Below are 14917 nucleotides of genomic sequence, written 5' to 3'. Positions count from 1 at the left end.
CTCTAAAGTGATTAGCTTCATAGCTCTATTCATCCACAAAAGGTTCACATTGCAAAATGAGTTTGATACAAGATATTTGCATGCAAATGAACCAACTGAAACAGAATCTTCAATAAGATAAAAAACTGAATCATTAAAGTTAAAAGAACTATATCCAAAATATTGAAAATCTTTCAAGAAGGAATTTTCATTCAATGAAACCACGCAAAGAAAAGAATTTTGCGAGAAAATTCATATCTAGATTAGTTCGAGGATATCGTCAAGATAGCAAGAACCCTAAATAACCACCAACAAAATTTCAAGTTCCTCGAATTCCTAACAAGTCCTGAAACTTTCAATGATTGTATAATTTCATTGTAAAGTGTAGATCAGATCATGCATGGTGCGTGGAAAACTACTACCAATAGTTTTAACGATATCACTACCATCTAGATGGAATCCATCTATATCACTGATTAAATTAGATCTTACAACCTCAACAAACATATTACTCAACTCATGAGGTTATTTTTAATGCATATCTAAGAATGGATAGATTGGAAAAATATCATGAGTAACCCGAACTGAAGAATTTTCCTCATGCAAGACTAGAAATGATAAGGAATGGGATCGATACTTGATGAGTTGATTGCTTCCTTCTTCAACCTCAATACCTTGTGTCAATTCAAAATCATACTCATTATATGATGAACTTGAAGAGCATGGATTAACTTCTTCACAAGTTAATGCATTATAGTTAGTAGGGCACAAGGGATAGTGAGTTGAAGAGGAAGTTTCTATAAGAATATTATTTGACCAAATCAAGACCTAAATATTTTAAATCAAAATATTCTTGAGAAACTAAAATATCTGTTGGGGAACTTAGGAATTCATCATCACATACATCAATGGAATCAACATCATCAGAATGATGGTTTCCCAAGACTTTACTTGATTCATTAGGAAAATTGAGTTTATTTGATTGAGTAAAAAGATTACTAGATTCAATATCAGCCAAGAATGGAGAAACACCATCTTCACATGGAGAAATTTGAAAAAAAAACAAGAAAAAATTAATGAACCTTCACCTTTCTACTCCTCTACCTGTGAAATGCGACTACCTTGTGCCTGTTCACTGCTTGGATTGGAAAACTGAAAATCAGAAGAGTTTGAACGAGCTTGATCAAGCAAATCAAGAGACAAGGGGCTATGAGGATAGGGTGATATAGGACTAGAATCATCCATTTAATAGGTCATGCTTTCAATCAAATTAGATTCAAGGTTGAAGTTATGAGTGTTAATATTATCTTGAAAAGTCAAGAGATTGGTCCTCACCCTACATTCAAAGTTTTCTTGGATGAGATCTCAAATGAATGGATCAACAATTTGATTTACAAATTTCCCAATTCCAACATCAAAAGGAGGAGGAGAAGGAAAAAAGGAGTGGAAGATTCCTCCTTTGAAAATATATATGTGTCATGATTAATGAAAATTGGGAGAGCACTGTTAACCAAGGATTCAGATCTAGATTTTTTTAAAGGGATTTGAACCAAGTGCTAAAATTTTCTATAACGAAATCCCAATCAGTATCTTCTTCAATAAATTCATAACATAGGTGAAGGAATATATTAGAAAAATCCTCAATTGATTCATTAGGTTAAATTCTTAATTGATTAATCTTTTTAAGAACGTCTCAGTAATTATACCTATCAAAGGCTTAATGAATCTCCTTAAGGAATTAATCAAATGAATGAATGGAAGCAAATGGTAAGGTATGACACTAATGGTTAACTTGACATTCAAGGGTAAGGAATAAAAGTGTAAGAGAAACATATTCATAATATATTTCATAAAGTTCACAAATATATAGAAAAATAGATCTATGATCGATTATGGATTTTTGACCCTCACCATCAAACTTCAATTGAGACAAGTTATAAAGGGGTTCATTGGGGATTAAAATTTGATGATTTGATCTATTGGGAAAACATGTTGGGATTATGATTTGGGAATGGTCCATTTAATATAAGAGATTCAAAACATACTCAATGAGCACAACTTGTCATTTGACCCTCCTTCTAGTGCGAGAATGTTGACAATGTTGGATATTGCCAAAATATAGCAGATCTCCCAAATGTGAAGTCTTAATTAGACTTCACACCATTTGGAGTAGAAGTCCCATCCGGAGTATCATCCTAACCACTATAACTTAAGGTTTTCCTTGGTTTCAATGGATAACATAAGAGATTATACCCATAACATTTAAGAAAATAAGTTTACATTCTGGAACACTAATTTCAATGTGTAAAAGGATACCTTCATGAGCAAGAGACGAGAGGGAGTCTCTATAAGGAAAGTAATAATACTATCTTGAGATAGGCACATGAGAGCAAGGAAAGATTCATTAATTAAACTTCAAATTATTTCACAAGATAAAAACGATTCATGGAAGCAAATACAACACACATTCAACAAGACAAGCACCAAATCCACCGAAATAGTTCAATTTATTTAGTACATACGAGCACAACATATACAGAAAACATCCAAAGCGTAGTTTAAAAAATTCACGATATGTGCATGAAAATGTGTTGGCTCAACGAGCTTCATTTATTAGGTGAAATATCTAAGTACACAGTTACAATGGGTAGCCACTAGCTCCAGTAGTGGAACATTAAGTCACTTCTTGCTTCTCCAAAATAATTATTTTCTCTCCTATGCCAAGGTGAAGAAGCCAAGGCTAACTCTCTAAAGTTTGAGCCTCCAAAAGCCTTTTTTTTAAGTTATGAGGTTGCTTTTATAACAAGAGGAATTAACTTTCATAACCCCATGACTCTTGAACCACCCTCATGACTCTTGGAATTATAAATGACCCTTTAACTTCTATAAGACTTTTGGAATTTTCCTAACGAATCTTTTTTCCATATATGACTATGTGACTTTTCATATTCCACATGTGACTTTTGGACTTCCACACATTACATTTTATCATTTTCCTTTTGATATTACATCATTACATTCCACATATGATATGGAAAGACACATGGACATGCATAACATTGTGATGACACTTGTACAGGTCATGACTTGGCAATGATGACTATGAATCTTCATGATGATGTGGAAATGCCAAGCTACTCTTCTTTCTACTCTGTCTCATACTCTTGATGGTAGATCTATTATGTACTTCATTTTCATGAAATATTTTCTTTGTTCTTCATATTTACCCTCCAAAGGGTCTTGGATCAACATCGAGACCTTATGAGTTATCACGCAATGTCTTCATTTTATCATGGTCCAATATTTGCTTCATGTCTTCATGATGGTTCTTCTTTGTGATTCTTCTCTGCAAGTGCATATTCTCCTTGAAATTCTCCTTGAGCAACTCCTTTCCATGTTGAAATTGTACACCTATCAATGAAGGTCACTCAACAAGGAAAAATCAGTATGGAAATGATTTGTTCTATCTCTATATTGATCCTGGAAGGAGTTGCTTATGATAGGCCTGTTAAAGGACTCATAAGGAAAGGCTTGATGAGGAGAGTGCAGTTGAGTTCAATAGTGGCTTAGGAAAGCAAAATTGTTCACTGAAACTGTGCTTGACGCCATGAGGAGGAGTTCTTCAAGATCCAGCGCAGTGGGAAAGTACAAGGGATAGTGTGATGAGCCTGTTGACTAAAACTACACCATGTGTTAGTCCCAAAGGAGTAGGAGATAGTGAAAGCATAGTTGAGTTAGATAGTGAACATGGGATGACCCCACTGTTTGTTAGGAGTCTTCCATGAACTCAGGGGGAGAGAGAGAGACTACATGGGCACAAGGTGTAGTCACAAGAGACAAGGAGGGGCATATTGTTACTTAAGAGTGAACTATGTGCTCTAGAAGGGAGAGAGAGACATTGTCTTTCTGAAGTTCTCTTTTAAAGGGATAGAGGGTCCTCATTTTCCATAAGTGCGCTCAAAGGGTCCTTGTTTTTCTAAAGAGCTCTCTAAGGGTCCTCGTTTTCCATAAGTGATCTCTTAGTGTCCGTGTTTTCCATAAGTGCACTCTGAAAGGGATATCCTTCTGTTGAGCACAATTTTCTTCAACAACACCTGATTGTTCACTAAAGATGCACTTTGCACCTAAGAGGGCTCACTAGGAGAGGAGATTGTGAAATTCTCTAAGGTAAGTAGTAGAAGGCAAGTCACTTTGCCTCGGGAAAGGCTTAATGCACTATGAGAGGGAAGAGACCTTGTATGGCATAGTTTTCTTTTGTAGAGGGCCACTAGAAGTGCTTCATTTGCTATACAAGTTATAATTTCTCAAAACTCAGTGCAGTGAGTCAGTACAAGAAAGAAGGGTTAGGTGACTATGTTTTGAAGGTTTTGAATTCACAACCATAGGAGATGACCTTAGGAAAACCTTAGAGCACGAGTCTCAGAGGGAGAGATTTAATCAATGAGGCTCATGAATAGGATGTTCTCATCACCTAGTGAAAGATTGAAGCTTTTATAACTTTCACATGGCAATAGGAGCAAGAAGAGCTCCAAAATGGCTAAGTTATAGACCAGTAGAGTAAGAGAGGGAAAAGAATATTAACAAGACTCAAACCTAGATCACACACATGGAAGCCATCAATACAAGCTAGGAATATGCAGAGGACTCATGAAAAAAAATCAGATCTTGAAATGATGCGGCACTTATTTCTAAGTGGAACTGTTAAAACGACACATTACGACACTTAGAACACAAGTTGCAACACAAAGGTTTACTGTGATTAAAAAGTGCACAAGCTATAGGAATGTGTCTAGTGCATATTCTTATGATATATAGAATCATCTAATGTGGAAGAGTGCACTAGATCTTCCTATAGTGATGTGCAAAGGTGCGACACGTACATGAATTGAAGTGATAGAAGTGACACTTGCGACAATAAGAAAACTTGAAAATGACACTTGTAAAAGCTTAAGAAATTGAAGGTGACACATGTCAGAGTGAAGGTAACATGAAAACAACACTTGTTAAAGTGAAAGAAATAAAAAATGGTAGTTGCAAAAGTGAAAGTGACACTTATGAAAGCAAAGGTATGCAAAAGTGACAGTTAGGAAAACTCACTAGAATATAAGTACAATTGCAACTAGAGTGAAAGGGATTTTCAATGGACAGTGCACATTGTATGGCAGCATATGTTTTGTAGCGTATTATGTTTGAGCCTTACTTTCAAGAATTTTTCAATGCCTAGATAAAGCTTGCAAAAGAAATGTGCGCTCATGCATTTATCAAGGACTGAGCATGTGTGATCAAGTGACTCTAACAGTTAGAAATCAAGAAGAAGACTTAAAAATTTAGCATGACATAAATCAACAATGAAGTGACCATAGAATGACAGATCGTAAGATCCTTAGTAGGCTTCAAAATTCGGGTGTAGGAAAAATTTTGGAGGGTGTTGATCACAGCATCAACATCCCTCTAGAACTTTGGGGATGACTTGATATGAGGATGGACTTTAGACATGATGTGTTTCCTTTCCTATGATATTTCTCATCTTTTCCATATATTTCTAAGTGATTCTAACCCTCACAATAACTATTTTTTTAATGCAATTAGAGGCCTATTACTTGAGCATCATTGCTTAAGTGAATGATTTTGATACTTGGACTAATTTATGATTACATGGATAAATCCCCTTCATTGGAACATATGCAGAGAGACATTTCACGCATGAAAATATTTTATTGTTTGAGTGATGGGACTATCCCCTTCCTCCATGGAGTTAATAATAATTATGATGACGTATGTGTATCAATACCACTATTTAATAGGTTGGATCACTCTTCCTTGGATCTAGCTATTTGCACATTTTGGAGGTTTGTTACACCTTAGATGTTGAATCGTTGAGGTTTCCAAGGAGATATTCTAGCTTTTTGGGAGACTATTCTTACTATATGATCAACCTTTATGAGACTCCACCTTAGATCCTAGCAAGTCCATCCATAATTTATGGCCTTGAAGGTATATATTTTCATGGTATTAATGGGATGTCTCACTTAGAGGAGCCACATATGCCATTTGGAGGGTTCTATTTCACATATATTAAGGTTGGTTAGTGGATTGATTCCCTTGGAGAACTTTGAAGAGAGATGCTGGATTTAATTGACATGGTGAACCACCTACTTTGTTAATTTAGCCTTGATATATGGAGTCACATTTATGGAGATTAATACATGTGGCATGGCCATCATTTGTCTAGTATTATTTTATGCATTGTTTGAGTTGTGTTTTAAGTTAGTTTATATATGTGAGTTATTTATGCATTCCTAGGATAGATATAGGTTTTCTCTCTTGGATATTATTTGTTTTATGTTGAGGAGTTTTTAAGCCTTTAGCTCTGTATAAGACAGGTTCATCCCATTTGTAATGGTTGTTGAAAGAATATGTAACTTTTGAGAGATATTGTTGAACATCTATTGGAGGTTCATGGAAAGTTTATGGGTTCATTCTTGATTATGTGAGACTATTGTTTTGGAGCTTTATTGCCAAATTTGAGTGCTAAATACTACAAAAACAAATTCAAGAACTATCAAGGAAGAGCGTATTTACCACATTGGATAAAAATAGGTGTGATCATTCCTCTCTAGTATCTTTGGTTGATTTATGAATAAAAATCTATAATTTTAGGATTTTATATATAATTATATTTCATAATAGAACACACCATTGAATATAACATAAAGGTGCATCTCTTGTAGCACCCTTGCATGGAAATTTTTTGCAATAATTAACAACTATATTAGGCTCACAATAGCAAGCATTTTGTATATCTTTTTTCCTTATTAACCTTACAAAAACTTCCTTTAAGTCTATCCCCTTGATCCCATATGCCCAGTTTGGATATCAAAACATGTATCTCCTTTCAACAACCCATTAAACCTAAAAAAAGTATATCATTTCATTTCTATTTTCTAAAAAGTACTACTAAAATAATTAGAAATTGGATTTTTCCTAAGTCCTAGAAAACTTTCCAATTTACTATTGTTTGCTAGAATTATCTTCCATTAGGGATCCTCCATCATGATGGCAGAAAATCGATCTAAAGAGAGCGAAATTTCTACCATGGTGATAGTGAGTGAGCTTTATTCACTAAACCAAGGGGTTTTCTTGTCGTTAGGAATTTTCAACTTAAAGTGATGGTTAGGGAGGTAATACATTGAATACATTTATCTAGTTCATAGTCGAGCCTAGGTAAATTCATTGGAACGTTGTAAAGCATGTTCTTTAATACTTCTAAGGTGCAATTCATGATGTTTTGAGATATGTGGAAGATGATGAGATGGTGTTGCTTGGTTTTGTTGATTATTATTGGGTAGGAAATGTAGGCTACAAGAAGAATAATTCTAGTTTTTTTTCAAGTTCAGGTTTAGGTATGGTACCCTAGTTCAGTAGGATGCACAATTGCACTAAGTTCACTAAAAACAAAGTATATGACATCCAACTCTACTAGTTGTAAATCCATTTGGGTTCAAAACTTGAAAGAAGATTTGTTGGATTAGAGAGTGGAACCCTTTATGGTATGTTTCCTCCTTTGGGTTAACTACTTCGAGAACCAACTTAACAATTGTATGGTGTTCCTACTTGCATGATCTCTCTTGCTCATCTTATTTAGACTCAAACTTATTCTTCTAGACATATCGTGAACTCACCTCATCAATTCTACTTTGTTCCCTCAAATTCCTTAGCCATGATATATTACTTATTATCTCATAGACCTAAGATGATACATGCACTTATAGATGGTACACACATATGGTGTTATTTTATTTTGGTTTATCTTGTTTACTTAAATTGTCATGCTATGGTTCCACATGTGGGTTTTTTGCTTAGATATAGGGTTAGTGTTTCTTATGTGAGTTATGAATGTTGTGTGAATTCATTGTAGTCAAATAATGTATCATGACACTCCAATTTTTGTTTCCTTTTGTTTTTTAGGGGATACTATGGAGAGCCATAATTCTCTTCTATATAAGTCTCATCACCTCTTGATTCAGGTCGTACAACTAGATAGTTTACTGGAATGTGGAATACCCCATATTCCAATCATATTTAACACTTTCCATATTTCCCTTCTACTTTCATTTCATCCATCATATTTTGCTTGCTCATTATTAAATTATCATGTCATCATTAAGGTCCCAAACAAATCTATGATGAACCATGTATAAGAGCCTTCACAACACAAAGAGTGATAGTGCTCAATGAAATAACATCATAAAAAAGTTAAAATCCAAAGATTAATAATGCTAGATATGCATCACCTTATTCCAAGGAATTTATCATTGATTCATATGCTTAATCATGCATATCTAAAGGAAGGACTACGAAATCAAAGGGTACTTCAAAGAAATAAAGTAAACAAAAAAAAAAGGAAAAAAAATGGTAGTGTCGTAGCTGCTACAAAACCCCCAAAATTTTCACCCAATACATTTAAATTTTGGGCCCCCCTTGCTTTTCAAAGTTCCTGGTTGCTCATAATTTCACAAAGCGCAATGTCTATGCCTACTTTTCTTTCGTCATGTTTTTCCCAATTTTTATAAATACATTATAGTTTATGGCATGTGTAGTCAATCAATTTTGTAGTTAATTTTTAAGAAGTTGTGAGGACTATACTTATGCATGTATTTATATGTGAAGGTTTTGGGTGAGTTTGAAATTAGACAAGAAAGCTTACCAATGTCGAGCATTGTTCTTAAAGTTAGAGCACAATGCAAGTGATGGTCATATGCTTAATTTCAAGTTCTCAGCATTGAAGAGCTTGGCTAATGTGTTTGCCCAACAAGACCACATGTACTATGAAAAAATTGTGCATTGCAACCTTCAAGCAAGTGGAAATTGATGAAAAGGATTATGTTTTCTTGGGAGCAAATCAAAGGACTCCGTGGTGGTTTGAACGTAGCACTTGTCATTGCCTTGGATAATATTACAGAGGGATTAGCAATTGCATTGTCAATATACTTTGCTACTGAAAGATTATTTATTCTCAAGTAGCTTATTCCCAGGAATTTTGGAAAGCTTACCAATGGAAGATGTTAAAAACAACACTTTTGGCAATATTAATGAATAATGAAGGCTAATCAAAGCCTACATGGACTAGTGTGAAGCTTTTTTAACATAACCGAGGGCATATGATCTTATTCATGCAAATGGAATTTTTAGCATTTATTTGTAAAGTTGGTGATAATGAGTTTGGATATATGCTTACTAATATCTTGGACTAAAAAACGTAAATAATAAGGGCATGTGTTTTGATGTCAAAGCTCCAACGGCTTTAATGTTTGTGACATTAAGGGGTGATGGTAAACATGAATTAACATTTTAGAAAATTCCAAGTGTAGATATGTTACTCCATGGATCAAAGCCTGAAATGGATCTCATCATAGAGGGAAAAAAAAATCGCTATGGTTCAATAAGACCTATTTTAAAGCCTTGCATATCAACACATCTGCAACAATTCAGATCCCTGATATTGCCAAGAATACCAGTGTTAAGCTTTAAAAGAAACGTTCAAAGGTGTGAGGTGGATCCAAGAACATCTGAGGGAAAAACGTCTACCCACCTGCAGGAGGGTGCTCATGGTGAATCAAATTGCTGTAATGGGATAAATTGCGATATTGAAACAAATTGTGATAGTGGGACAAATTGCGATATAGAATCAAAATGCGATATTGAAGATAAATTTTGATGGTGTAGATGAATTAGAAAAGTTGGTTGCGAGAATTGAAGGCAGATTGCGATAGTGAAGATAAATTGATTCCTTTTAAAGGAATGGCATTGCTTAAAGGTGTCAATTTTGTGGGATCTGTTAACACCCAGGTTGTTCCCTATGACTCCCAAGGGAATACGGCCGGGGTAACCACTAACCAATCTTTGGATCACTGTTTCTAGCCAAACTGTGATCAGAGAGGGCTCTCTCTTTATGATTTGTAACTGTTTGTGATAGGATTTTAGGCTAGCTATTCTGCACTGGTTTTTGTTTATGTTTGGTTGATGAAATTCCTTTTAGGTTCTAGTGAAGTAGTTTTCTGAGAGGTTGAGCACCATTGGGCGATGGAGTCTGTAGCTATATGTGTTTGAAACTTTGAAATGAAAGATGGGACTTACAGGGCCATTTGAGTGTTTAATAGAACAGATTTTGGATTAAAAGACTGGAAACAGGTAACACAAACAGTGAAAGCATTTAAGAATTTTCACTAGTTATCTATATGTTCCCAACAGACAGCTTTAAGAAGAGAAAACAGAGGTCTCAGGGGCAAAAGTTGAATCCCTGAGAATGACTGTTACAATAGAAACACAGTTTCGAATTGCAGCAATTAAGAATTACAATTCTGTCACTGTATATGAGGAAAACATATATAATAGCTCAGTTTGAGTCCAGGGTAAACATGGTTAAATCCTGGTACTATCCTTTCACCTTGCTATCAAGTGTAAAACATTAGAACAACAAAGAGAACAAAAGACTCAAAAAAACACATGACAAAGAGATTTGAGAATACTTGCTGTTTTATGCAACACCCTGGAATCCTGTAACATTCATCTTTCATCACAATACATCAAAGAACACCGAGCCTTGGAAATTCCATTCTTCCTTTGTATTACTTCTCTGAAAATGTTACAACGAGCTAGAGCTCTTCAAAATAAAATAACAACCATCAACCAACCCCTTTCACTGCTGTGAAGGGTGAATATATACTTGCGGTCATTTACAAAATATCTGAGTCCTGAGTTATCTCAGATTTTACTTTCCTACCAACTATTTAAGATATTATGGGCAAAATTTAATGCAGCATTGATTACAGAGTACAGGCATTTTAATGCTCTCTCAGAAGACATTGATTACAGAGTACAGGCATTTTAATGCTCTCTCAGAAGATATTTTAGCCTTTGGAGACAGCTAAGTCGGTCGAGATTTTCTGAGTAAATGCTGGAAAATCTGTCTTTAATGCTTTGTACTCTGTGTCTTGGACTTGTCACCTGTGATTGTGACTGTTGCTTGTGTTGAGCTCAATGGTCCTGCTGAGTTGGCTCAGCCTCTGCCTCTTTCCTGTAGATATTTTTCCTCAAAACTGTGCCTGCGCATGATGCTTATTTGCCTGTAGGAACAGCGCTACTGATTCTGGCCTGACAGAACTGTTTGTGTCAAATTTCTCCAGGCATCCTGAGTGGGCAGTTGGTGTGCTAGGATTGCACCCAAAGTTTCATCTGCTTCTGTAAATTTGAAGAAGTTAGGTGGTGTGTCAAACAGATGGTCCACTTCATTCATTAGGAAAAACAGGTTTTCCACCCTGTCATACATACTTTGCCCTGTGGCTGGCCCTGGCTCCTTTGAAGTGCTGGGTGGTTGTGCAATTTCTGCCACTGCATGGGCATCAATCCTCTTGTTGTAATTGTCCAGGGTGAGCAGTCTTCCTACACTGCTTAAGATGCTGGGGAGGCCTCTGTTCTGCAGAGTCACGAATTTTTCCAGGAATCTATTGATCTCAGTTTGCATATCCTGGGTCCTCCTCTCCAATGTTCCGACCAAGTTTCTCAATGTAATAACTCTCTTTGCTACAGCAATTGCCTCTGTCCTGTTAGTGATACCCATGACAGCTAATTGAGAGCTGGTCTTATAATTCAGAGTGTTGATTATTCTTGTAGCAGTTTCTGGCATATGTCCAAGGCTTGCCCTGGCTCTCTGAATTTCTCTGTTTGCTTTGGTGATGAGCACCATTTGTTCATCCATGGTCTCAATGTATTGCCACTGTTTGGCAATGGACCTCCCAATATTGCTCCACAACACTGCTTTCATATCAGCTGTCACTCTTTCTAGTGCAAGCTCCTTCTCTAATTCAGCAATCCTCTTTTTAAGAGCTTTCACCTCTCTGTCCTTGGTTGCCTCATTCTGTTTGCTCCTGTCGAACCTTTCATTTACCTTAGTCAAGGTTTTCTTGAGCTCATCCAGCTCTTTCATTTGAGATTCCATGGCTTGGATCTCAGCTTGCAGCTTTTGCATGTCTAAGCTAGCAGCCTGTTCTGATTTTGTTGTTGTTGCTGCTGTGGATGGTGCTGTGGTTTCTGTTTGCTGAAGAGGAGGAGTAATCTTGGGAGGGGTTTCCTCAAGGTTTATTATGATAGGAGGAGGCTGGGAGGGTTGGCCCTCTTCTCTTTGCTTTAGTGTCTCCTGTAGTGCTGCCTTTGCAGCTTCAGTCTGTCCTAGCTGGTCCTGAGTCCTGACCAGCTCTTTATATAAGGACACCAGCAGATCTGTAGCCTCCTTCTCTTGCCTTTGCTGGGCAACTTCATCGGTCTGTGGATGGATGGTGGCCGGGAGTTTGATCTTCTTTCTTAGGGCTGCCATGTCTGCATCCCTTATCTTCAGGAGCTCTTGGATGCCTTTGACATCTTTAGGGTCATGCCCTATCTCTATTATTACCTCTTCCAAGGACTTGATCCTATTGTCCTTGGCCTGTGATGAAGCTCTTTCTAACTCCAGCTGAGAAGCTGTGTTGTCTAGGCTGCTCTTTAATTTATAATTTTCTAATGTCTCATCTACCAAAGAGGCATACACCATTTCCCCAGTCTGCTTATGTAGTTCAATCTTGTCCATGGGGTGTATGTCTTTGGCAAGAACCTCCATGTTGGTTCTTAGATAGTCTGAGGTGGACTGAGGCTGCAAAGCTGTAGGCATGAAGTGGCTCATTATCATTTTGCCTTCGCTCACATCGAAAGCAGACATGAGTCTCTGCTGGTTGCTAGGAGCTAGGTTTAGCAAGTGATCCTATAGCTGCACCTTTATGGGATCACTCCTTCTTTTTATGTCGATGAATTGCTGTTTTATACTCGACTGTCCCTTTCTTGTTTGACTGGAGGAGCTGACCTCTCCCCCCGTTGTCATGTCATGTCCTCGCTGGGATGAGCTGGCCGAAAGTTCTCCACTAGGTGGGCCCATGCCCATGGCTTGCCTTACTGCAATGTCCTCCTCTTGGGAGTCATTCAGTCTTTGTCTCTTCTCTCCCCTGATGAAAGATGAGGTGTGGGGGGTCTCTCTCTCCCTTTTCCTTGTCACATCCTCCTTTTGTGGTGTTTGGAGGACTGATGTGTCAACATTGGTGTCTGTCCTGGGAGGCACATTTGTTTGAGGCTGCTGCTCGGTATTGCCAGGTTGATCTGTCCCCTTTTCCTGCTGCAAGGGCTGCTCACTGGACTGTGCTTTTTCTTGTTGCTGTCCCAGTTCTTGCTGTTCCATTTCCTCTTGCTGCTGTAGCAAGGTGTCCACTTGTTCCTCTGTCAATACAGGTGGCTGTTCCACCTGTTTACCTTTGTCTTTGCTTGCTGCCTGGGATGTCTTTTCAGTGGTTTGCTGCTGTGCTGCTGAAGATCCAGCAGCTGTTCCACTTTGTCTTCTGTAGGAGTGAGGCACCTGTGCACAAGTTTCCAAGTCAGTTTCCTTTTGTACATTTCTGGCTTCTTTCTCAAGCATTTCTACCTCAGTGAGTTGTTCTATCAGTGTACCCTCTTCCCAATCTAGTGCATTGGCATACTTTTCTATTTCCGGTTGTCTTTTATGTGCATAGTTGCCAAGTCTGTATCTAATTCTCCTGAGGGAGATAGTATGATTGGGGTCATAAGGAATCCACTCAAAACTGGTCTGTAATCTGAGGCCTTCTAGCATGCTGTGTGCCTCTTTCCATCCTTCCTCTTTCTTGTTATACAGGAAGGAACCTAGCTGGCTTCTTACCTTCAGCTGTGATTTCTTGTTTCTACTCTGAAAATGAAGGTAATCTGAGTTCCCAAACTGCCTGAAATACTCCAAGGCAAACAACCTCATGGGGACATACCTTGGCAATCTAAATGGGCTCATTTCACAGCCATATATCCTAAGGACTGTGTGGTTCTGGTAGAAGTACCAGTTGCCAATATTGTAGGATTTGTTCAGATGTAAAATCCTCCTCATTTCATCGGTTAATCTGGGAGGAGGAGTACCTTGCAGAACTGTTAGGGCCGGATGAACAAACAGATCAATGAACTCACAGTATGTATAAGGTGATACTGAGGTAAAATGAAACACAGAGGTCCAGAAAATAACTGATCTTGGGCTTCCTTGGGCATTGAGTGGCCTCAAAGGAACTGAGAAGGTGGCTGGCTGATTGAAAAGGAACAAATGGTAGATATATGAGGAGTATCTGAACAGTCTCTCCCTTTTCAGGTTCATGAACTGATCATGAATCTTCTCTGCAATGTAGGTTGCATAGTCATACTGCACAGCTGGAGGCTTACCCGGGGCAAATATGGACAGCATTGCCATTATACTTTCATCTACATCTTCCAGCCCCCTGAACCCTAGGACATAGCTAATTAGGTCCACCAGCATTCTGCCCAACTCATTCAGATAATGATAACCAATAGGAGGGGTTCTGACTGTTTCAGAGCTTGGTGTGACAAACAGTTGGTTAATCTTGATGATCTGGTCACTGGACAGCTTGATCCCTGTGTTGATTAGATTCTGCATGGACAGAGGGGTCAACTTCTTGGCTGTATTGAAGTGCAGCATCTGGTTTATGCTCTCTGGGGTGATATGGAACAGTACTAGGCCTGTGGGGCTTATGACTGCCCTTTGGCTGGGGTCATAGCATTCCTGGCAGCTGTAAATGAGCTCTGGCATTGGATTGACTTGGGGAAGGTTGTATATGGGCAAATTTGACTCCCAAATCCCCAAGATATCTGCTCCACTGAGGTGCTGGGCTCTTAGTTCATTGAACATTAGTATATTATACTTGGTTCCCATAGGAAACCAATCCAGCATTTGGTAGTCCATGTCTCCCAGGGCTTTCCATGCTAGTTCTTGGTGAGGAGCATTGATGGGCTTGATGTTCAGTGCAATAGGGGTCTCCATAGCTGTTCAAGTTACTAGAATTGCAAATAG

Source organism: Pinus tabuliformis, chromosome 2_2, assembly GCF_031772625.1.
Source record: "Pinus tabuliformis cultivar Carrire ecotype Pingquan chromosome 2_2, CPIR1, whole genome shotgun sequence".
Lineage (NCBI taxonomy): Eukaryota > Viridiplantae > Streptophyta > Pinopsida > Pinales > Pinaceae > Pinus > Pinus tabuliformis.
This window is presented reverse-complemented; position numbering follows the sequence as displayed.